Source organism: Hyla sarda, chromosome 5 (genome assembly GCF_029499605.1).
Source record: "Hyla sarda isolate aHylSar1 chromosome 5, aHylSar1.hap1, whole genome shotgun sequence".
Classification (NCBI taxonomy): Eukaryota; Metazoa; Chordata; class Amphibia; order Anura; family Hylidae; genus Hyla; species Hyla sarda.
In genome coordinates, this window is record NC_079193.1 from 154,440,800 (window position 1) to 154,464,339 (window position 23,540).

The 23,540-nt window shown below is 47.1% G+C and overlaps 1 protein-coding gene across 3 annotated transcripts in view; it reads right to left on the minus strand.

Moving 5' to 3' along the window:
* LOC130273539 (cytochrome c oxidase assembly factor 1 homolog) overlaps nucleotides 1-23,540 on the minus strand; it is a 140,741-nt gene that overhangs the window by 90,137 nt on the left and 27,064 nt on the right. For all 3 annotated transcript variants that reach the window (XM_056520535.1, XM_056520537.1, XM_056520536.1), the window contains exon 2: nucleotides 16,949-17,012. The gene's annotated coding sequence lies outside the window, so the exon portion shown is untranslated. The remainder of the gene's footprint in view (nucleotides 1-16,948; nucleotides 17,013-23,540) is intronic.

Genomic DNA, 23,540 nt, shown 5'->3' on the forward strand with positions numbered 1-23,540 from the left:
GGTACCGGCCTCCATCTTCTTCCCAGATCCCCTCGACATCCAGGGGCAGGCAGAACGGGGGGTTGCCATGGCAACCCCCTGTCCTGCGTGGCCATAGGTCAGAACTCCGTTCTGACTAATGGCAGGGAATAGGAGGAGATCGCAGCTTTGCGACCTCACTCCTATCCCTTAGGCTGATCGAGGCTGTTGCTGACAGCTCCGATCAGCCCTATTTTCTGGGTGATCGGGTCACCAGAGACCCGATCAGCCCGGAATTGGAGAAAATCGCATGTCTGAATTGACATGCGATTTTCTCCGATCGCGATTTTCTCCGATCGCCGACATGGTCTCAGGACCCCCTGGGCGATGTGCCTGCTGAATGATTTCAGCAGGCATCCGGCTCCGGTGGGGACCGGATTTCCCACGGGCGTATGGATACGCCCTCGGTCCTTAAGGACTCGGAATGCAGGGCGTACGCCCTGCGTACGCCCTGTGTCCTGAAGAGGTTAAGCCCAAAATGATCAGAAGTTTAGATGCATAAAATACTAGTTTTGCTGGATCATTTTCGACAAAACAATATATCAATCTGCTTAGCTCCTCCTGCTCTATAACATGATACCTGTTGATTGCATTGCAATTTCAATGTCACAAGTTCCCTTTAAAGGGGTACTCCAGTGGAAAACATTTTTTTTTTTAAATCAACTGGTGGCAGAAAGTTAAACAGATTTATAAATTACTTCTATAAAAAAAAATATTTACCCTTCCAGTACTTTTTAGCAGCTGTATGCTACACAGGAAATTCTTTTCTTTTTGAATTTATTTTTTGACTTGTCCACAGTGCTCTCTGCTGACACCTGATGCCCGTATCAGGAACTGTCCAGAGCAGGAGAAAATCCCCATAGCAAATAGAGGTGTCAGCAGAGAGCACTGTGAACAAGACAAAAAAGAAATTCAAAAAGAAAATAATTTCCTCTGTAGCATGCAGAAAGTGCTTAAAAGTACTGGAAGGGTGAAGATTTTTTAATAGAAGTAATGTACAAATCTGAAGATAAGGGGGATTCAGCTAATTTTTACTTATTTATTTATTTATATAGCGCCTACAGATTCCGCAGCGCTTACAATTATGGGGTACAAACAAGCTCACCTGTTCCACACGTGCACGGCCAGCCTCAAAGTTCAAAGGAGAAAGCATAGGAGAAGGTGGAGCCAGCATTGTGTAAAATCACTCCTTTATTGAAATCCAGGTTAAAAGTTCATAGACAAGCACAAGAAAAAATGAGCATTAGGACAACAGTGCATGTGTGCAAGGTTGGAGCACCTCTAGACGCCGACGCGTTTCAAATCTGTTTAACTTTCTGGCACCAGTTGATTAAAAAAAAATAATAATAATAATGTTTTCCACCAGAGTACCCCTTCAAATACTACTGTATTAGGGAGTCCTTTAGACCAATTGATGAATAACTTTTACTGCTTAGCATTTAGCCCAACTGGCAAGTATGACCATGCCGCATCTTCATGCTCCAGAGCAGTGGTTTCAAACTGTGGCCCTCCAGATGTTGCAAAACTTCAACTCCCAGCATGCCGGGACAGCCGTTGGCTGTCCCGGCATGCTGGGAGTTGAAGTTTTGCAACATCTGGAGGGCCAAAGAGACCACTGCTCAAGAGGATTCATCTTTAATACTGAAGAACTGAAGGTAGTGCATTTTGAATACATGCTACTAGCAACTATCTCAGTGGATGTGGGTAGGAGGATGTACAGTATGAAAGACGGCAGAGGGAAGACTGGTAGTAGAAATAAAGTCTCTGCCAAAAGCTTTCTTTATTGCTGAATAAATCATGTCAGCCTGCAAACCTGCCTTCAAGTTTAACCCTGAAACGGAGTTGAGAAATGCGCAGTGACATTTTATGCTAAAGGCAAGACTAAAAGTTCTAAGTGGAAAGACAGTGAGCGGCTTTTTGTTCATAGCAGCGGTCTACAGGCTTTCAGCTCTTCTCGATATAATTGGCGTCGTTAACGGAACCTAAACCACAGCATGGTTTCAGATTCCAAACACCAGCTAACAAGCACTTATGCAAGAATGTAGATGCCCAAACATACAGATTTATTTGATCCTGGGCATGAAATATTTTAGTTATGAGAAACAGTGGTGAGTTACAAGAGACCACTTCCTGGCTGAAGTATATGATCCCATTACAATATGGCTCATGACACATAGCAGATTTACATACTGATAATAGAGCATATCACTTACCCTGACAGCCCTTCTTACTTCCTTCTAAAAATAGTCAAAATTAAATCTACACACGCAAAACCCAAGTACAGCCTGTAGAGATAGATTCAGAGCAGAATTTCACTTGAAAACTACGCTCAGAAATTCCGATGCAGCAGAACCCCATTAAAGGGGTTATCCAGGAAAAAACTTTTTTATATATACCGTATTTTTCGCCGTATAAGACGCACTTTTTCTTCCCTAAAACTGAAGGGAAAAAGTCGGTGCGTCTTATACGGTGAATACACACCTATCGCGGCGGTCCCTGCGGCCATCAACGGCTGCAGGGACCGAGGCTAATACAGGACATCACCGATCGCGGTGATGCCCTGTATTAACCCTTCTGACGCGGCGATCAAAGCTGACCGCCGCGTCTGAAGGGAAAGTGACACTAACCCGGCTGTTTAGTCGGGCTGTTCGGGACTGCCGCGGTGAAATCGCTGCGGTCCCGAACAGCCCGACTGAATAGCCGGGTTAGTGCTTACAGGACACAGGGGGGGACCTTACCTGCCTCCTCGGTGTCTTCTCCGTTCAGGGATCCCCTGTATGGCTGGCGCTCTCCTTCCTCGTCATCACGTCGTCGCGTACGTGCGTCGGCGTGCGTAACGATGTGATGACGGCGACGGAGAGCGAGGATACCCGGCCGGCAGCAGAGACATTCCGGAGCGACGGGGACACGGCGACGGCGATGGAGCGACATCCAGGGCAGCGGTGACGGGTCCGGAGCGGCGGGGACACGTGAGTATTACCTCCTATGCACTGGTCTTCAATCTGCGGACCTCCAGATGTTGCAAAACTACAACTCCCAGCATGCCCGGACAGCCAACAGCTGTCCGGGCATGCTGGGAGTTGTAGTTTTGCAACATCTGGAGGTCCGCAGGTTGAAGACCACTATTGGGTTCAAAATCTTTATTTTTTTAGATTTTGCCCCTAAAAATTGGGTGCGTCTTATACGCCGGTGCGTCCTATAGGACGAAAAATACGGTATATTATATTTTTTTTTCATATCAACTGGCTCCAGAAAGTTAAACAGATTTGTAAATTACTTCTATTAAAAAATCTTAATCCTTTCAGTACTTATGAGCTTCTGAAGTTAAGGTTGTTCTTTTCTGTCTAAGGGCTCTCTGATGGCACCTGTCTCGGGAACCGCCCAGTTTAGAAGAGGTTTGCTACGGGGATTTGCTTCTAAACTGGGTGGTTCCCAAGACACGTGTCATCAGAGAGCCCTTAGACAGAAAAGAACAACCTTAACTTCAGAAGCTCATAAGTACTGAAAGGATTAAGATTTTTTAATAGAAGTAATTTACAAATCTGTTTAACTTTCTGGAGCCAGTTGATATATATAAAAAAGTTTTTTCCTGGAATACCCCTTTAATGTCAATGGGATTCTGCTGCACAGTCCACACTACGGAATTTCAGTGACAGAGTTTTCACTGCAAAAATTCTGCTGCCGATCATTTTTTAGTCGGGCTACGTGTGGAATACTATGGAGACGGCAATGTAGCACGGTCCTTGAGTCCATTGATTCAGGAAAGACTTAGAATCTCCAGCCAGAATTTTCCATCCAGAATTTCCTCAGCATGAGGCTAGCCTTAGGCTATGTTCCCACTTAAGAATTTCTGCATGGGATAATTCCACTGGAAATTCTGCTGAAATTTACTGTGCATTATGTTTCACAGGATTCTGCTGTCCCTTCTACTCAGCTGCAGGAAATTCCGCAAAATTATAAGACCTGTCTTTAGTTTTGCGTAATTCCGTGGCGGAATGCCAATGAAGTCAATTCTGTGTTTTGAGTGCGCAGAAATTCTGCCGGAGTCTGTAAAACTGTGGAAAATCTGCAGTCTGCTTTTCTGTGCATAGCTTCTAAATTGCTGCACATTTTCCATCATGACTTCTGACAGCACAGGGTCATTTAATCCATAGGGAAAACAGTGCAACTGGGTCATAATTCCTGCTTCTTCTCTGATCCCTATACCACAGGAGATGTCTGCTCGCCTTCACCTCCACCCAGAAAACAACCATCACAGCAGTAAACAGTGTGTTGTGCTGGGCTCTGCTTCCCTACCAAATACTCCTCTCATCAATAAATATAAATACTATACCAATATAACCATTCATTGCATAGATGCAGAATATTAATCTCATATACTCTGTAAAGATCTGAAACAGGCATTTTGGGGAAGCCCCAGAAGAAAAGAATTTCCTCTGTAGTATACAGCCGCTAATAAGTACTGGAAGGATTAAGAATTTTTAATTGAAGTAATTCACCAATCTGCTTAACATTCTGGCACCAGTTGATAAAAAAAATAAATAAATAAATAAATAAATAAAAAAATAAAAATAAAAAAAAGGTTTTGACCGGAGTACCCCTTTAAGGGAATGCAGATGCCATGCAAAATGTATACCAACTTGGGTGCGGGTAGAGTAGCTTATGAAATGTTTGCACTAAGTTTGCCAATGTATTAAATGGCTTTACAATAGCATAGATTCTAAAACCAGAAATGTGACCCACACATTTAGAGAAAGAGGTAGGTTATCAGAGCCCTCCATAGAATTAATTTCAGCCCCCAACAACTGACTGACAATTCCAGGAGCCATTAAAGTGTACCTGGCGTCAACAAAAACTTTTTATATAATGCACTGAGGACAAGCAGGACTCTGTACACTGAGGACAAGCGGGGCTCTGTACACTGAGGACAAGCAGGGCTCTGTGCACTGAGGACAATCAGGGCTCTGTACACACTGAGGACAAGCAGGGCTCTGTACACTGAGGACAAGCAGGGCTCTGTACACTGAGGACAAGCAGGGCTCTGTACACTGAGGACAAGCAGGGCTCTGTACACTGAGGACAAGCAGGACTCTGTACACTGAGGACAAGCAGGGCTCTGTACGCTGAGGACAAGCAGGGCTCTGTACGCTGAGGACAAGCAGGGCTCTGTGCTGTGAGGACAAGCAGGGCTCTGTGCACTGAGGACAAACAGGGCTCTGCACACTGAGGACAAGCAGGGCTCTGCGCACTGAGGACAAGCAGGGCTCTGTGCACTGAGGACAAACAGGGCTCTGTGAAGTGAGGACAAGCAGGGCACTGTGCACTGAGGACAAGCCTGGCTCTGTGTAGTGAGGACAAGCAGGGCTCTGTACACAGAGGACAAGTCGCACTGAGGACAAGCAGGGCTATGTACACTGAGGACAAGCAGGGCAATGTACACTGAGGGCAAGCAGGGCTCTGTGCACTGAGGACAAGCAGGGCTCTGTGCCCTGAAAACAAGCAGGGCTCTGTGCACTGAGAACAAGCAGGGCTCTGTGCACTGAGGACAAGCAGGGCTCTGTGCACTGAGGACAAGCAGGGCTCTGTGCACTGAGAACAAACAGGGCTCTGTACACTCAGGAGAAGCAGGGCTCTGTACACTGAGGAAAAGCAGGGCTCTGTGCACTGAGGACAAGCAGGGCTCTGTGTAGTGAGGACAAGCAGGGCTCTGTGCACTGAGGACAAGCAGGGCTCTGTGCACTGAGGACAAGCATGGCTCTGTGTAGTGAGGACAAGCAGGGCTCTGTGCACCGAGGACAAGCAGGTCTCTGTACACTGAGGACAAGCAGGGCTCTGTGCATTGAGGACAAGCAGGGCTCTGTGCACTGAGGACAAGCAGGGCTCTGTACACTGAGGACAAGCAGGGCTCTGTACACTGAAGACAAGCAGGGCTCTGTACACTGAGGACAAGCAGGGCTCTGCGCACTGAGGATAAGCAGGGCTCTGTGCACTGAGGACAAGCAGGGCTCTGTACACTGAGGACAAGCAGGGCTCTGTACACTGAGGACAAGCAGGGCTCTGTACACTGAGGACAAGCAGGGCTCTGTACACTGAGGACAAGCAGTGCACTGTACACTGAGGACAAGCAGTCTATTTATAGTTTATTTATAAAATGGGAAAAGCGGGATGATTAGGGGGAGGGGGTTATACACATTACTTTTTTTTTTTTTTACAATTTTATATTTTATTTTTAGTCCCCGTAGAGATACCATGGAATCTTTTGATTCCCAACACTGATCAATGCTGGGCTATTACACAGCATTGATCAGTGTTATCTGCATTCTGTAGCATTATCCAGCCAAAAGCAGGCTGAAGCCATAGAGAGAAGATCAGAAGGCATGGAGGAAGGTAGTGACCCTCCGACCGTCATTTAAGGTCATCTGGACCGCGCGATTACCCCACGGTAGTCCCGATCATAGCAACCACTTCCTGCAATCAGCTTTGATCGCAAGATCTAAAGGGTTAATAGCCTCGCAGCAGGCTAATAGCTATGGTCCATGGCTGTTGATTACAGCCAGGGACCGCACGACACATAGAGGGATGACGTTACAATCCTGCTCTGTAGCTGCTGTCTCCTTCCCAGGATGTACCCATACGTCCTGGGGAGGGAAGGGGTTAAGGTATACATTGCAATATCAACAAAAATGCTTGTTGACATGTCCTTGTTGATCATTAAATAGCTTAGGGTGGCATGATCACACACATTTTTCAAGTTTATTGATACACCCTTGTGTTTTTGAGATATGAAGGAATATACTGTCAGTGGTGTATTAGGCATACATGCCCCATACATGTCCAACATTCACACCCCCTAATGGCATAATCCCGCCCATCACCTAATAATTACCCTCATTATTTAAATTAAGTTTACGTCCATCTGACTGATTCCCTGAATTGTCAGACAAACTATAAACCCTCCTATTTCAGGCACGGCAGGGTATATCAAGAAGCTATTTAATGGCAGTCCTCTTTAATGGACCAAACACATATCCACTGGTGACAACATACAGCCCGTTACTCAGAAGCAAGGTCCTGCACAAACAAAGTACATGTGGAATGAAAGTATTCACCATTAGACTGCGGTCCATTAACCCCAACAACATGTGTGCCCCTAGCATGCGGCAGTATACCTTTTTATTGATATCCCAATTTATATTTTGGACCTATCTGTAAAACCTAACGTGAATGGGAAGAGACACACATAAAATGCTGCACTTGTTCCACCTTGTGTTAATGCACCCGTCAGTCTGGTTAATATTCACTAATTGAGACTATACACAGAACAGAACTCTAACCAGACATGGGATCAGCAGCTGTAATGAGGATTAAGAAGTAGAATATATTTCTGTGCTTTAGTCAATTGACTTCGCTTTTTCTGTTTCCAGAGCTAAGCCTTGTAATTCTGTCTGGCTGGATCAGTAAAATAGCTAGGAATTATTTCCTAAGCATAAAAGTGAACGTGTAGAAATACTTAAACGGAGAAGACCGGTGAAGGTATAGTCACACTTAATTTAGTGCAAAAAGGGTCAAAAATAGGTATCGTTCCTAACAATACACCTAAGGCTGCTTTCACACTACAGTGTATTCACCCGTTATGTTTATTAACGAATCATTAAAAAAGGATGAAATAACGGGTGCTAACGGTTGAATAATGTCCATCAAAATAACGGGCATATTCATTTGTTAAGACCCGTTATAACATCCATCATGTACCGTTATTTTATGGCCGTTTTAACACCTCTGCCTACAGACTCCCACAGCCGGGACCACTACTACTCCCATCATGGAACAGACTTGTTACCATGATGGGAGTAGTAGTTCCCCGGCTGCGGGAGTCTGCCGGTGGCTGGGGAGGCTACATTAGTGTTTGTACTACTACCCTCATCATGGAACAGACTCTGTTCCATGATCAGGGTTGTAATACAGGGGCTGAGGGATTAAGGATAAGCACACTGGGGCCAATGAATTATTATAAATATGCATGGGGGGCATACATTTAGGGGTCAAAGTAATAGTTTAAAAACCCTATCGGGAACCCTGAATGGCTCCTCAGTGCCGGCCGTTCAGGGCTCCTGGCGGGGGATTTCAAAATGACAGTTTACACAGTAGTATGTACAGGGTGGGCCATTTATATGGATAAACCTTAATAAAATGGGAATGGTTGGTGATATTAACTTCCTGTTTGTGGCACATAAGTATATGTGAGGGGGGAAACTTTTCAAGATGGGTGGTGACCATGGCGGCCATTTTGAAGTCAGCCATTTTGAATCCAACTTTAGTTTTTTCAACAAGAAGAGGGTCATGTGACACATCAAACCTATTGGGAATTTCACAAGAAAAACAATGATGTGCTTGGTTTTACAAGTTTCTGACCACTTATAAAATGTGTTCAATGTGCTGCCCATTGTGTTGAATTGTCAATGCAACCCTCTTCTCCCACTCTTCACACACTGATAGCAACACCACAGGAGAAATGCTAGCACAGGCTTCCAGTATCTGTAGTTTCAGGTGCTGCACATCTCGTATCTTCACAGCATAGACAATTGCCTTCAGATGACCCCAAAGATAAAAGTCTAAGGGGGTCAGATCGAGAGACCTTGGGGGCCATTCAACTGGCCCACGACGACCAATCCACTTTCCAGGAACAGTTTCCAGGAAACTGTTCATCTAGGAATGCTCGGACCTGACACCCATAATGTGGTGGTGCACCATCTTGCTGGAAAAACTCAGGGAACGTGCCAGCTTCAGTGCATAAAGAGGGAAACACATCATCATTTAGGCCACTGGATATGCGAAACTGCTACATGATGATGTGTTTCCCTCTTTATGCACTGAAGCTGGCACATTCCCTGAGTTTTTCCAGCAAGATGGTGCACCACCACATTATGGGTGTCAGGTCCTGGAAAGTGGATTGGTCGTTGTGGGCCAGTTGAATGGCCCCCAAGGTCTCCCGATCTGACCCCCTTAGACTTTTATCTTTGGGGTCATCTGAAGGCAATTGTCTATGCTGTGAAGATACGAGATGTGCAGCACCTGAAACTACGGATACTGGAAGCCTGTGCTAGCATTTCTCCTGTGGTGTTGCTATCAGTGTGTGAAGAGTGGGAGAAGAGGGTCGCATTGACAATCCAACACAATGGGCAGCACACTGAACACATTTTATAAGTGGTCAGAAACTTGTAAATAACTCATGAAAGAATAAAGTTATGTTAAAACCAAGCACATCATTGTATTTCTTGTGAAATTCCCAATAAGTTTGATGTGTCACATGACCCTCTTCTTGTTGAAAAAACTAAAGTTGGATTCAAAATGGCTGACTTCAAAATGGCCGCCATGGTCACCACCCATCTTGAAAAGTTTCCCCCCTCACATATACTAAAGTGCCACAAACAGGAAGTTAATATCACCAACATTCCCATTTTATTAAGGTGTATCCATATAAATGGCCCACCCTGTATATCGCAGGGGAACGTAGCATACCGCCCGCTCCCCTGCTTTAAACTGCTGATCGCATGGGGTCAGTGAGACCTGATGCGATCAATCCCTTATCCCCTGTACTACTACCCCCAACATGGAACAGACTCTGTTCCATGATGGGGGTAATAGTACAAACACTAGACTCCTGCAGCTGGGGGAACTACTACTCCCATCATGGAAATGAGTCTATTCCATGATGGAAGTAGTAGTAGTCTGCTGTCACCTCTTCTGAGCACACTCAGAAGTAATAACGGATATTATAAACCGGGTGCAAACGGATGACATTAAAGGCTCATTCGTTTGCCATAGACTTCAATGTAAAAATTTTAACGGCCGTTATTCCACCTTTATTTTACTGGTATTTTTGACGGAAGGAAAATTAGTGCATGTAACATTTTTTCTTCCGTCACAAATAACGTCCGTTATTCATAACAAGCTATAGCGGGTGATAACGGATATTCAAAAAATCCCATGGACATGAATGGGATTTTGTAACGGCCTTTTAAAGGGTTTTGACAAGAAAGGAAAGTCCAGCACTGCAGGTCCAAAGCAAGGAAGCCGTTTTATTGTATAAGAACACACGGACACCAAACGTGGATCACAAGTGACGCGTTTCGGCGAGCTCTATCGCCTTAGTCGACTAAGGTGATAGAGCTCGCCGAAATGCGTCACTTGTGATCCACTTTTGGTGTCCGTGTGTTCTTATACAATAAAACGGCTTCCTTGCTTTGGACCTGCAGTGCTGGACTTTCCTTTCTTGTCAAGTTTGCATTTGTACGTGGAGTCCACACGTTTCCGTGCACTGAGATGGGGATTGGTGAGCTGGACACTGCGTGAGTGTGTGTTTTAAAGGGTTTTCTAACGGAAGTTTCTAGTGGATCTTCTAACGGAGCAAAACTATAGTGTTTTTTTTTTTTACCTTTTACACAACACTGCTTGAAATGTATTCGTTGCTTATTGAAATGAAATGGAGTGTGACTCTGAAGCTTTGTATCGCTCTGTGCTGTAAAGAACACCGGCTATCAATACCTAACACTTGTTTTTCTTGTATCTTGCCAGTAGTTTCAGATGATGAATTGCATGCCGTCTCTGAAATGGGGAGAATATTATAAAAGCAAACAAGCTACCTATTTCCTTCTATGCACGTTACGGGCCTACCTTCTTTATAATAGTCTTTAAAAGTCATGCGTGCCAAGATATAACAAGTCACTGCTAACAATCCTAAAGTGTACCTGGCAGGAAATAACAGAAAATAAAATAATGCTTATATATGTTACTCATTAGGTCATGCAGATGCTTTAAATGCATTTTTATGTGCCTAGCTTTTGTATTTGGCACACAAATCCCTCTGTCCTGCTGCTCACTAATTCTGACATCCACTGCTCAGGAGTGTCTGAGGCAAGCATTGAACCCACATTCACTTCCTCCCAGAGTCCGCTGTGCAGTGCTGGGTCTCTTTCTCCAGAGGAGGGCTAGTCCTTCCCTCACTTCACTTCCTGGACTTTGTCCGAGCCTGTGCCTTAGCTAGGATGATGCTACAAACGGTCCGGAGTATGTACTGGATGGTATGAGGACACCTAGTGGTCTTTTCATAAGCCATTCTTTTCATAAAAAGGAGATGTTTTTCAGAAATGTTTTTATGAAGTATATTAGAAAAGTTAATGTATTGCCAAGATGTACAACGAATAAAGACGTTTTTGATTCTGACAGTGCCCATTTAACATATGGAATGTATGGAGTTATTTATATGAGCAAATGCCCCTCCAAACCAGATCCCTAGTTTCATTGCAAATGTGGCCATGCAATGAGAGGTTAAAAAAATAATAATAATAATAATAATACTAGTAGGTTTTACAAGTAAATTTGTGGTGCTGCCTCCCAGACTTTCATCACATTGGCAGGAATCCAAATCTGAAAGGCTACTTTCACATGGGTTCAGATAGGCTGAAATTACTCTAAATCACTTTTACACACTGCAGGAAAAAAAATCCATAAACAATCCTTGTGGAAGTTGACTTTATGTATACTGTATATTAATTTATATCGTGGATACACTGTGGATTTTCTCCTCTGCATCCGCAGCAGCATCGACAACTAAGGGTTTTTAATACATTACTTTTTTCATCTTAGTTTACATCAGCCACACTGAAAATCCACTTCATATGTTGGTCCAAATTAGCCCTGCACATTTACATGTGGAAATTCTTATTTTCCACTGCGTAAAATCTGCAGCATTTCCAGTGTGGAAGAGTGGTCAAACTATTGTTGCAGACTGATCCATGAATCTGCAATGTAATTTAAAGGAAAACTGGCACCTTGTTCACCCGCACTAAACCCAATAACCAGGGCTATAGTGCGGGTGAACCTCATATGAACCCAAGGTGGGTGAGTATATCAGAGCAGACAGGGATGGAGGCAGGGAAGCTCTGTATACCGACTCCCTACTTCATTGTGAGGGGGATATTAGCAATGGTAAATCTATACAGCCTGGATCTCCAGAAACATGACCACCAATAAGGGTGAGGTTAACCCAGACTATAACCCTGTTCATTGGGTTTGGTGCGGGTGATCAAGGTTGTCAGTTTTCCTTTGATGGAGGCCATATCCTAGTTAGGGATCGACCGATATCGATTTTTTAGGGCCGATACCGATAATCTGTCACCTTTCAGGCCGATAGCCGATAACTGCAGCGGCTTTTGTGGTGCCAGAGACCGCCGCCACCCGCTTCTCTCCCCCTGTCTGTCCTGGGGTCCTGAGTCTAACCACCACAGTTGCCCCATCGCCTCCCTCCTCTGCCCACATACCGCCGCTACCCCATCGCCTCCCTCCATCCTCTTCCCCTTATACCGCCGCTGCCCCATCGCCTCCCCCCATCCTCTGTCCACATACCGCTGCGGCCCCCCCATCGCCTCGCCCCATCCCCGGTGTTATAATTACCTGTTCCCTGGGGTCCGCGATCCTTCTGGCTCCGTTCGCGTCCTGCGTTGTCACTGTGCGCACTGACAGTGACATCGCGTTGGGGACGTCACTGGTCATTACACAGCGTACAACAATAGCGCAGGAGCCAGAAGGATTGCAGACCCCCGGGAACAGGTAATTATAACACCGGGGATGGGGGGAGGCGATGGGGCGGCGGCGATATGTGGGCAGAGGATGGGGGGAGGCGATGGGGCAGCGGCGGTATGTGGGCAGAGGATGGGGGGGAGGCAATGGGGCAGCGGCGGCGATGGTCATCTCTGGCCCGGGGGGCGGGGCATTATCTGCAAGGTAATTGCCGATACGATAATATCCAAAATCGCGAATATCGGCCGATAATATCGGCCAAACCGATAATCGGTCGATCCCTAATCCCAGTAAAGTTGCTTTGTGACTGTAGGTGCATTTGCTACCGGAGAATCAGCTTTTCTGTATTTTGCAATAACATTGTGGCACACCCATTAATAAATCTGGCACTTTCCAAAACTTTTTAGTGAGTGCCAAAGTGTCTAAAATAGGCAGAAATTGTGAAGGAATTCACATAAAATCGTGATGTCTGCATGGGAGCTTCTCCAGATGGACTTGATGCTAAACCAGATCTTACAATATCAAGTTAGATTTATTTGGAATAAATGCTTAAAGGGGTATTCCAATTAAAAACTTATTTTTTCATATCAACTGGCTCCTGAAAGTTAAACAGATTTGTAAATTACTTCTAGAAAAAAATCTTAATCCTTCCAGTACTTATCAGCTGTTGAAGTTGAGTTGTTCTTTTCTGTCTGACCACAGTGCTCTCTGCTGACACCTCTGTCTGTCTCAGGAACTGTCAGGAGCAAGATAGGTTTGCTATGGGGATTTACTCCTACTCTGGACAGTTTCTGAGACAGACAGATGTATCAGCAAAGAGCACTGTTGTCAGACAGAAAACAACAACTCAACTTCAACAGCTGATAAGTACTGGAAGGATTAAGATTTTTTAATAGAAGCAATTTACAAATCTGTTTCACTTTCTGGAGCCAGTTCATATGAAAAATGTTTTTAACTGGAATACCCCTTTAATTCCAAATAAAGCTGATTTTATATCATAAAATCTAGTTTAGTATCAAGTCCATCTGGAGAAGTGCCTGTGCAGACGTCCCGATTTATGTGTTTTCCTTCCCTATTCTTGCATGTATATGTTCCGGTTAAAGGCTGCTGAGACCGGAGGGACTATCTAATATTTGAGATGTTGCGTTCTGAATTCAACCCCATCGGGTAAGGAGTCAATTTGCATTTCTTTTCTTTACCACTACCAATCCTGCGACCTTCACGACCTTCTTTTCAACTAATTTACTTTACATTAGTTTGTGTGTGCAATTTTTGGTAAGAATTCTAAAGCATTTTGCTGACTTAACTGTTCCCGACTGCACAATATTAAAGGGGTACTCCGGTGGAAAACTTTATTTATTTATCTTTTTAAATCGACTGGTGCCAGAAAGTTAAACAGATTTGTAAATTACTTCTATTAAAAAAAAATCTTAATCCTTCCAGTACTTATTAGCTGCTGAATACTACAGTGGAAATTCTTTTCTTTTTGGAACACAGAGCTCTCTGCTGACATCATGACCACAGTGCTCTCTGCTGACATCTCTGTTCATTTTATCCATTTTTCTATGGGGATTTTCTCCTACTCTGGACAGTTCTTAAAATGGACAGATGGGTCAGCAGAGAGCACTGTGGTCATGATGTCAGCAGAGAGCTCTGTGTTCCAAAAAGAAAATAATTTCCTCTGTAGTATTCAGCAGCTAAAAAGTACTGGAAGGATTAAGATTTTTTAATAGAAGTAATTTACAAATCTGTTTAACTTTCTGGCACCAGTTGATAAAAATTAAATAAAAAAGTTTTCCACCGGAGTACCCCTTTAAGGATGATAAGTAAGCTCTTAATACTGATGTGTTTCTACATATCCACCACCGTCATGTTGCATCCCAATGATGGACGGATGGTAAGTTTTATAGACTTCATCTACCAGTCAGGCCTAGCCATACAAAGAAGAAAGTCGCTTCTAAAGTCCAGTATCCTGTATTATACAAAGTAGCATAATGCAAATTCAATCTGATCTTTCAACAAGTAACTCCTAATACTGATGTCAGCAGACGCTCACAAGAAAATCATGTCTCTGGTTATAATCCTTACAGTAAAATTTGCAGAAACTGGTTAAACCAGTGTCTTTCCCTTTGTCTCCTCTTCTGTAATAGCCCTATAATGTGGCTACTTCAGCAGAAATGAGGGAAAATCAAAGACGCCTGTGGCACTTACAGTACTTACTCACATGCTTACACAGCACTGTATTATGCAAGGTAAGGAGACAAACTAGTACTATACACTACATTAACAAAATTAAAGGGAAAATGGTAGAATACGCCGCAGTTTTTGCCAATGGCATATGTCTAGAACTGCTGCTATGCCTCAAGCACTTTCATGAAGGTGAGCTGCAATACCAGAAACAGCATAGGGACAACATTTTCAGTCTAAGGGTAGGGTCACACTCAGCGTATCTGCAGCGTATTTAACGCTGAGGATGCACCCGCCGCTGGCAGTCACAGAGCCGCTGCTGAGCAAGCTCCCAGCTGCGGCCGGGCCGATACTGCCGATATGCATGTATAAAACTCTGTTATATGTATAAAGCTCTGTTATATGTATAAAACTCTGTTATATGTATAAAGCTCTGTTATATGTATAAAGCTCTGTTATATATATAAAGCTCTGTTGCTCTACAGGTTTAGTTTGGAGTTTCAATTACAGAATCTGTCATGTTTGCAAAAAAAAAAAAAAAACACCAAAAGACAGTACAGCATGTTGCACAATTTCCCCCCACAAAATGATAGACACCATAACAGAAACTGACAGACCCCCATTGTAACAGGGCACATTCAGTATCCATTGTGTGATGGGTCTGGCACTCTTGAATTTCATTCTTCTGCTCCCATGATGGAATTCAGGAACATGGAAGTGAACAAAGCCTTACTGACATGTCATAAGCAATTCTGGCTCAGCGCAAGGTCGTATCCTTGCCAGGGATTTTCTAGTTACCTAAAATAAAACAAGCCAGTCCATGCTATTTCATACATAGTACCTCAAGGCACATTCAATCGGTGGAGAGTCCACCAGGAAAAATCTATAGACAGCAATGTATTTTCGAGCCGATTCCACTGAAAGAAGGCTTTTCTGCAGCAGATGCTCTCTCTGCAGTGTGCATGATGCCGCAGAATCCTATTAAAAATAGGGATCGGCCGATATCGTTTTTTTAGGGCCGATACCGATAATCTGTGGAGGTTAGGGCCGATAGCCGATAATTTATACCGATATTCCGGTATAAGTTATCGGCTATTTATCCCCCGCGACACCGCTGCAGATCATTGATTTAAAGCGGGCGCTTTAAATCAATGCACTGCAGTGGCTTTTGTGGTGCCATAGACCGCCGCCGCCACCCGCTTCTCTCCCCCTGCCTGTCCAGATGGCCTGAGTCTTATCACCGCCACCGCTCCCCCCGCCGCGCCGCACCGCGCCTATGGGTGCCTCCAGCTGTTGCCAAACTACTACTCCCAGCATGCCCGGACAGCCGTTGGCTGTCCGGGCATGCTGGGAGTTGTAGTTTTGCAACAGCTGGAGGGCCTACTGTAGGTATAGTATATTATACAGACCCCTGTCCATCCCAGAACCCTGACTCACCTTCCCAGTTGCTGCAGGGACCGTCCGGGGAGGGTGAGCCGGGCCATCCATCCTTCCTGTAGTGTCCGGCGGCATTCCGGGTGGAGGGTGAACTGGTTCGGGCTGTCCTTCTCCGGGGGTCCTCTTCTCCACTCCGGGCAGGCTCCGGCCTAGTAACGCTGCATAGACGCCGCTGCGCAGTGACGCCCGTGTGCAGTGACGCACCTGACGTCACGGCGTAGCGGCGTCTATGCAGCGTACTAGGCTGGAGCCTGCCCGGAGTGGAAAAGAGGACCCCCAGAGAAGGACAGCCCGGACCGGTTCACCCTCCACCCGGAATGCCGCCGGACACTACAGGAAGGATGGATGGCCCGGACCACCCCCATTACGGGTAAGTTTAATTTTTTTTATTGACTCGGAGGGTGGGGGAAGGGCCTGACCGGTATAGCGGTATGGGCAAAAATCCATACCGTGGGAGAAAAAAAAACGGTATCCGGTTCATAACGGTATACTGCCCAGCACTACGGTGGGGGGTGCGACGCGGTGCGGTGGGTCGGGCAGGGGGGGAGGTCGCGGTGTGGCGGGTCTTGTTCGCGGTGCGGGGGGGGGCGGTGCGGGGCATTATCCGCTTATCGGCAAGGTAATTGCCGATACCGATAATGCCCAAAATCGTGATTATCGGCCGATAATATCGGCCATACCGATAATCGGTCGATCCCTAATTAAAAACAATAAAAAGCTGCTTTACCTGAATTTTAGAGCTGAAATTTTCCGCCGACTTTTTCTCGGAAATTCATAGGTGTGAATGGACCCTAAAAAAAAAAAAAAAACATCGATCACAAACAATCTTTCCCATATGTTAAATAATATCAGCATGCATACCTGTTGGGTTATAGGCCTTACATATCAGCTCACCATGTTCGGTGGGCCTACTAGTAACCATAGACCACAGGACCAGACCTATGCACTTTAGCTTTAGGGGGTATTATGGAATAAGGTAGAAAAATATATATAAAAATGCTGCAGAAGCATATAGAATTGCTTATCTGTCTGCCCTAGTTTTAAAACCACAAAAAATCTATTTGTTTTCCTGTTTGAGCAGTTGCACAGCACTACAATTCCCAGAGTGCATTTCAGTTCTTCATAAGTTCTGCCACAGCACTCTTGCCAGTTCCAGGCCCAGAGCTGTTGCAGAACATCGCAAGTCATAGCAGACTATCACACAATCAGCTGTGGAACTGCTCAGCACAAGGCAGCATGCTGTAAACACACCTTATTCTTCTCAATAAAAATGTAGGTGTATGTGATGGTGGTGGGGTAGAGCTGGAGCTCAGATACAAGAGCCAGCAAAGCCTCCTGAGACAGCAGAGGATGATGTAATGTCTTGGGAGAGAAGAGACATTGAGCAGATCGGGACACTGCAACTCCTGCTGACATCATCACAGTGTATCAGGAAATCCCTGTGCAGCCGGTCCCCAATAAATGGGCAGTGTTCAGATCTCCTCAGCACTGTATCACAATAGGAACATGTGTAATAGATCGTAAAGTGGGGGTGAGACTTGTGCCCCTTCTGTTCAGCTGATCATGACGGTTCTGTTGCTGGTATCGCCTGTCAGCATCTGGAGGGAAATTGGCAGTAGGGCTGCACTATATGGGGAAAATGTGCGAGTGCGATTATGGGCCTAAATATTGTGATTTCGATATGCAATGCGATATAATAAATAAAAGGTGAAATCCCCCCATTTCACATCTATCCACCTATTTTATGCCCATCGCCCATTTCACATCTTCCCCATTTCTATCTCCCCCCGTCACATTCCCCCCGCCTTCACTATCTTCCTCCCATGTCACATTCTCTTCCACATATAACATCTCCCCTTGTCATATTCTCCTCCATATCACATTCTCTCCCAATGTAACAATCCACCCCCCCGTCACGTTCTCCCCCCCGCCGCAATCTCTCCCCCCCCCCGCCACAATATCTCCCCACCCGTCCTAATCATCCTCTCCCCCTGTACAATATTCCCTCCATGTCACATTACCACCCCCCCCCCCCCCCCAATCACATATCTCCCCATGTCACATTCTCCCCCCGGTAGGTAGCTTTTTGTACTGCAGCAAATACAATGGGTTTCCCAGACGGTTTTCAAATCTCCCGCAGGATCCAGGAAACCTAGTGTGTTTGCAGCCAAAAAAGACCTTTCCCCATCAGCCAATCACTGGCTTGACACGTGACACCACTGCGGCCAGTGATTGGCTGAAAAGGGAAAGGTCCTACTGCTTGTGTGGAGAAGAGAGGAGACATCGGACCGCATGGAGACGAACAGCATCAACGGCATCTGCAGGGACCGGGAGTAGGTGAGCAGAAGGTTTTTTATTTTTCTCCCTGTGCTCTTTTACTTAGCTCAATGTTTTTCTACCAGAGTGCCTCCAGCTGTTGTGAAACTACTATTCCCAGCATGCTTGGAAAGCCTTTGGCTGTCCGGGCATGCTAGGAGTTTTAGTTTTGCAACAACTGGAGGCACCCTGGTTGGGAAACACTGACTTTTAGTATAACATTTTTTTTTTATCTACTCTGGCCAGCCCCCATCTGCATCAGCACACGGGAGCCGGCCCAAGCAGATAATCCCCTCGCGATTCGATTGCTTTTGCGATATATCGTGCAGCCCTAATTGGCGGTAAAATGAAACATTACACAATATCCCTTAAAGGGGTACTCCGCCCCTAGACATCTTATCCCCTATCCAAAGGATAGGGGATTAGATATCTGACCCCTGCGATTTGGGCTGCAGCACCCCAGACATCCGATGCACAGGGTGAACTTCGCTCTGTGCCAGATGACTGGCGATGCGGGGCGGAGGCTGGTGACATCACGGCCACACCCGCTCGTGATGTCATGGCCACACCCCCTCAAGGCAAGTCTATGGGAGGGGGCGTGATAGCGTCACGCCCATCCCATAGACTTGCATTGAGGGGGCGTGGCCGTGATGTCTTGAGCCTCCGGCGCTGCACCCGAAGCTCTAAGCGAATGCCGGGTGCAGCAGGGAAATCGTGGGGGTCCCCAGCCGTGGGAACCCTGCGATCAGACATCTTATCCCATGGATAGGGGATAAGATGTCTAGGAGCAGAGTACCCCTTTAACATTGGTCCATCTGCATGATATAAAGACATGCCGAGTCCTCAGAGTGAGGGCTCTGAACCCCAAACTATCTTTCTGGTGGGGCCTACAGCTGGATATACACAGTACTGTAAGAAAAATGGGCAGTTAGAAATGACTTGTATGTAGTCACAGTTGCACCTAGCCAATACTTTTTATACCTAATATGCATTCCCAGGCCATACATAAACACTGTACATAATGTTGTACTTTCATGTAGCATCCAGCTGTGACTTCTGTATACAGTATTACAATACAGTATGTGGGAACCAAAACAAAAAGTGACTACTGCCATCTAGTGGAAAAAAGACAAATTCTCAAAACCCAATGCACACATAGAGGAGGTGCAGTAACATACAGGCTGCAAACATCAGCCCACCTTTATTAACTATGGAGTGGAGTGAAGAGGATAGTGGGTGTCACGATTCGGCTTCCAGGTAGTGGATCCTCTGTGCCAGAGAGGGATTGGCGTGGACCGTGCCAGTGGACCGGTTCTAAGCCACTACTGGTTTTCACCAGAGCCCGCCGCAAAGCGGGATGGTCTTGCTGCGGCGGTAGTGACCAGGTCGTATCCACTAGCAACGGCTCACCTCTCTGGCTGCTGAAGATGGGCGCGGTACAAGGGAGTAGGCAGAAGCAAGGTCAGACGTAGCAGAAGGTCGGGGGCAGGCGGCAAGGTTCGTAGTCAGGATGGGTAGCAGAAGTTCAGGTACACAGGCTTTGGACACACTAAACGCTTTCACTGGCACAAGGCAACAAGATCCGGCAAGGGAGTGCAAGGGAGGAGACTAGATAAAGGCAGGGAGCAGGTGGGAGCCAATTAAGCTAATTGGGCCAGGCACCAATCATTGGTGCACTGGCCCTTTAAGTCTCAGAGAGCTGGCGCGCGCGCGCCCTAGAGAGCGGAGCCGCGCGCGCCAGCACATGACAGCAGGGGACCGGGACGGGTAAGTGACCTGGGATGCGACTCGCGAGCGGGTGCGTCCCGCTGTGCGAATCGCATCCCCAACGGCCAAAACAGTGCAGCGCTCCCGGTCAGCGGGACTGACCGGGGCGCTGCAGGGAGAAAGACGCCGTGAGCGCTCCGGGGAGGAGCGGGGACCCGGAGCGCTAGGCGTAACAGTACCCCCCCCCTTAGGTCTCCCCTTTTCTTTGACCGGCAACTGCCTCCCCTGGGATGAGGACCCCGGGAAAGAATGGAGGGTTTCCTCAACGGCAGGCAGTACAGCAGGAGTGGGAATGGGGAGGGAGGGCAGAGGGCGAAGCCGGGCACGGGGCAGTGTGACACCAGGACGGGGGCCATGAGGAGGCACAGAGGTTTGCCTGACGGGACTGGGAGGGGGGGAGAGGCACTTCCTATGGCAGGCAGAGTCCCAGTTCTTTATCTCCCCGGTGGTCCAATCAAGGGTGGGGGAATGAAGCCGGAGCCATGGCAGACCGAGGAGGACCTCAGAGGTACAACTGGGGAGAATGAAGAACTGAATCCTTTCGTGGTGGGGTCCGATAGACATCAGGAGGGGTTCTGTGCGGTAACGCACGGTGCAGTCCAATCTGGCTCCGTTGACCGCGGAAATGTAGAGCGGTTTGGCGAGACGGGTCACCGGGATGCAGAATTTATTGACAAAGGACTCCAAAATAAAATTCCCGGAGGCACCAGAGTCCAAGCAGGCCAAGGCTGAGAGGGAGGAGTTGGCTGTAGGAGAAATCCGCACGGGCACCGTGAGACGTGGAGAAGAAGATTTAGAACCAAGAGATGCCACACCCACGTGAGCTGGGTGCGTGCGTGCGTTTCCCAGGCGTGGAGGACGGATAGGGCAATCCACCAAGAAATGCTCGGTACTGGCACAGTACAGACAGAGATTTTCTTCTCTACGGCGATTCCTCTCTTCCTGGGTCAGGCGAGACCGATCCACTTGCATGACCTCCTCGGCGGGAGGCCCAGGCATAGACTGCAAAGGATGCTGTGGGAGAGGTGCCCAGAGATCTAAGTCTTTTTCCTGGCGGAGCTCTTGGTGTCGCTCAGAAAAACGCATGTCAATGCGGGTAGCCAAATGGATGAGTTCTTGGAGGTTGGCAGGAATCTCTCGTGCGGCCAGCACATCCTTGATGCGACTGGATAGGCCTTTTTTAAAGGTCGCGCAGAGAGCCTCATTATTCCAGGATAGTTCAGATGCAAAAGTACGGAATTGTATGGCGTACTCGCCAACGGAAGAATTACCCTGGACCAGGTTCAGCAGGGCAGTCTCAGCAGAAGAGGCTCGGGCAGGTTCCTCAAAGACACTTCGGACTTCAGCAAAAAAGGACTGGACTGTGGCTGTGGCAGGATCATTGCGGTCCCAGAGCGGTGTGGCCCAAGACAAGGCCTTTCCTGAAAGAAGGCTTACTACGAACGCCACCTTAGACCGTTCTGTAGGAAACAAGTCTGACAACATCTCCATATGCAGGGAACACTGAGACAAAAATCCACGGCAGAGTCTGGAGTCCCCATCAAATTTGTCCGGCAGGGACAAGCGGAGGTTAGGAGCGGCCACTCGCTGCGGAGGAGGTGCAGGAGCTGGCGGAGGAGATGGTTGCTGCTGTAGCAGGGGCAGAATTTGCTGTAACATGGCGGTCAACTGCGACAGCTGCTGTCCTTGTTGGGCAATCTGCTGCGATTGCTGAGCGACCACCGTGGGAAGATCAGCGAGACTTGGCAGCGGCACCTCAGCGGGATCCATGGCCGGATCTACTGTCACGATTCGGCTTCCAGGTAGTGGATCCTCTGTGCCAGAGAGGGATTGGCGTGGACCGTGCCAGTGGACCGGTTCTAAGCCACTACTGGTTTTCACCAGAGCCCGCCGCAAAGCGGGATGGTCTTGCTGCGGCGGTAGTGACCAGGTCGTATCCACTAGCAACGGCTCACCTCTCTGGCTGCTGAAGATGGGCGCGGTACAAGGGAGTAGGCAGAAGCAAGGTCAGACGTAGCAGAAGGTCGGGGGCAGGCGGCAAGGTTCGTAGTCAGGATGGGTAGCAGAAGTTCAGGTACACAGGCTTTGGACACACTAAACGCTTTCACTGGCACAAGGCAACAAGATCCGGCAAGGGAGTGCAAGGGAGGAGACTAGATAAAGGCAGGGAGCAGGTGGGAGCCAATTAAGCTAATTGGGCCAGGCACCAATCATTGGTGCACTGGCCCTTTAAGTCTCAGAGAGCTGGCGCGCGCGCGCCCTAGAGAGCGGAGCCGCGCGCGCCAGCACATGACAGCAGGGGACCGGGACGGGTAAGTGACCTGGGATGCGACTCGCGAGCGGGTGCGTCCCGCTGTGCGAATCGCATCCCCAACGGCCAAAACAGTGCAGCGCTCCCGGTCAGCGGGACTGACCGGGGCGCTGCAGGGAGAAAGACGCCGTGAGCGCTCCGGGGAGGAGCGGGGACCCGGAGCGCTAGGCGTAACAGTGGGCCACATTTGCTTCACGTTTATTAAAAGCTAAACGTAATGTGGTGCAGACACGTTTTATAGTGAACAGGTTAATACTAGGCTATAGTTCACACAGATGTATGCAAATGTTTCTGAAGACATGCAAGACATGTTTCTACAGACATACGCTGATTGTAGCCATAGGTCCCCATTCACCTAACGAAGAACAAAAGACTGTTGGCATACAGTGGGGCAAAAAAGTATTTAGTCAGCCACCAATTGTGCAAGTTCTCCCACTTAAAAAGATGAGAGGCCTGTAATTTTCATCATAGGTACACTTACACTATGAGAGACATAATGAGAAAAAAAATCCATAAAATCACATTGTCTGATTTTTTAAGAATTTATTTGCAAATTATGGTGGAAAATAAGTGGTCAATAACAAAAGTTCATCTCAATTCTTTGTTATATACCCTTTGTTGGCAATGACAGAAGTCAAATGTTTTCTGTAAGTCTTCACAAGGTTTTCACACACTGTTGCTGGTATTTTGGCCCTTTCCTCCATGCAGATCTCCTCTAGAGCAGTGATGTTTTGGGGCTGTCGCTGGGCAACACAGCCTTTCAACTCCCTCCAAAGGTTTTCTACTGGGTTGAGATCGGGCCACTGGCCACTCCAGGACCTTGAAATGCTTCTTCCGAAGTCACTCCTTCGTTGCCCGGGTGGTGTGTTTGGGATCATTGTCATGCTGAAAGACCCAGCCATGTTTCATCTTCAATGCCCTTGCT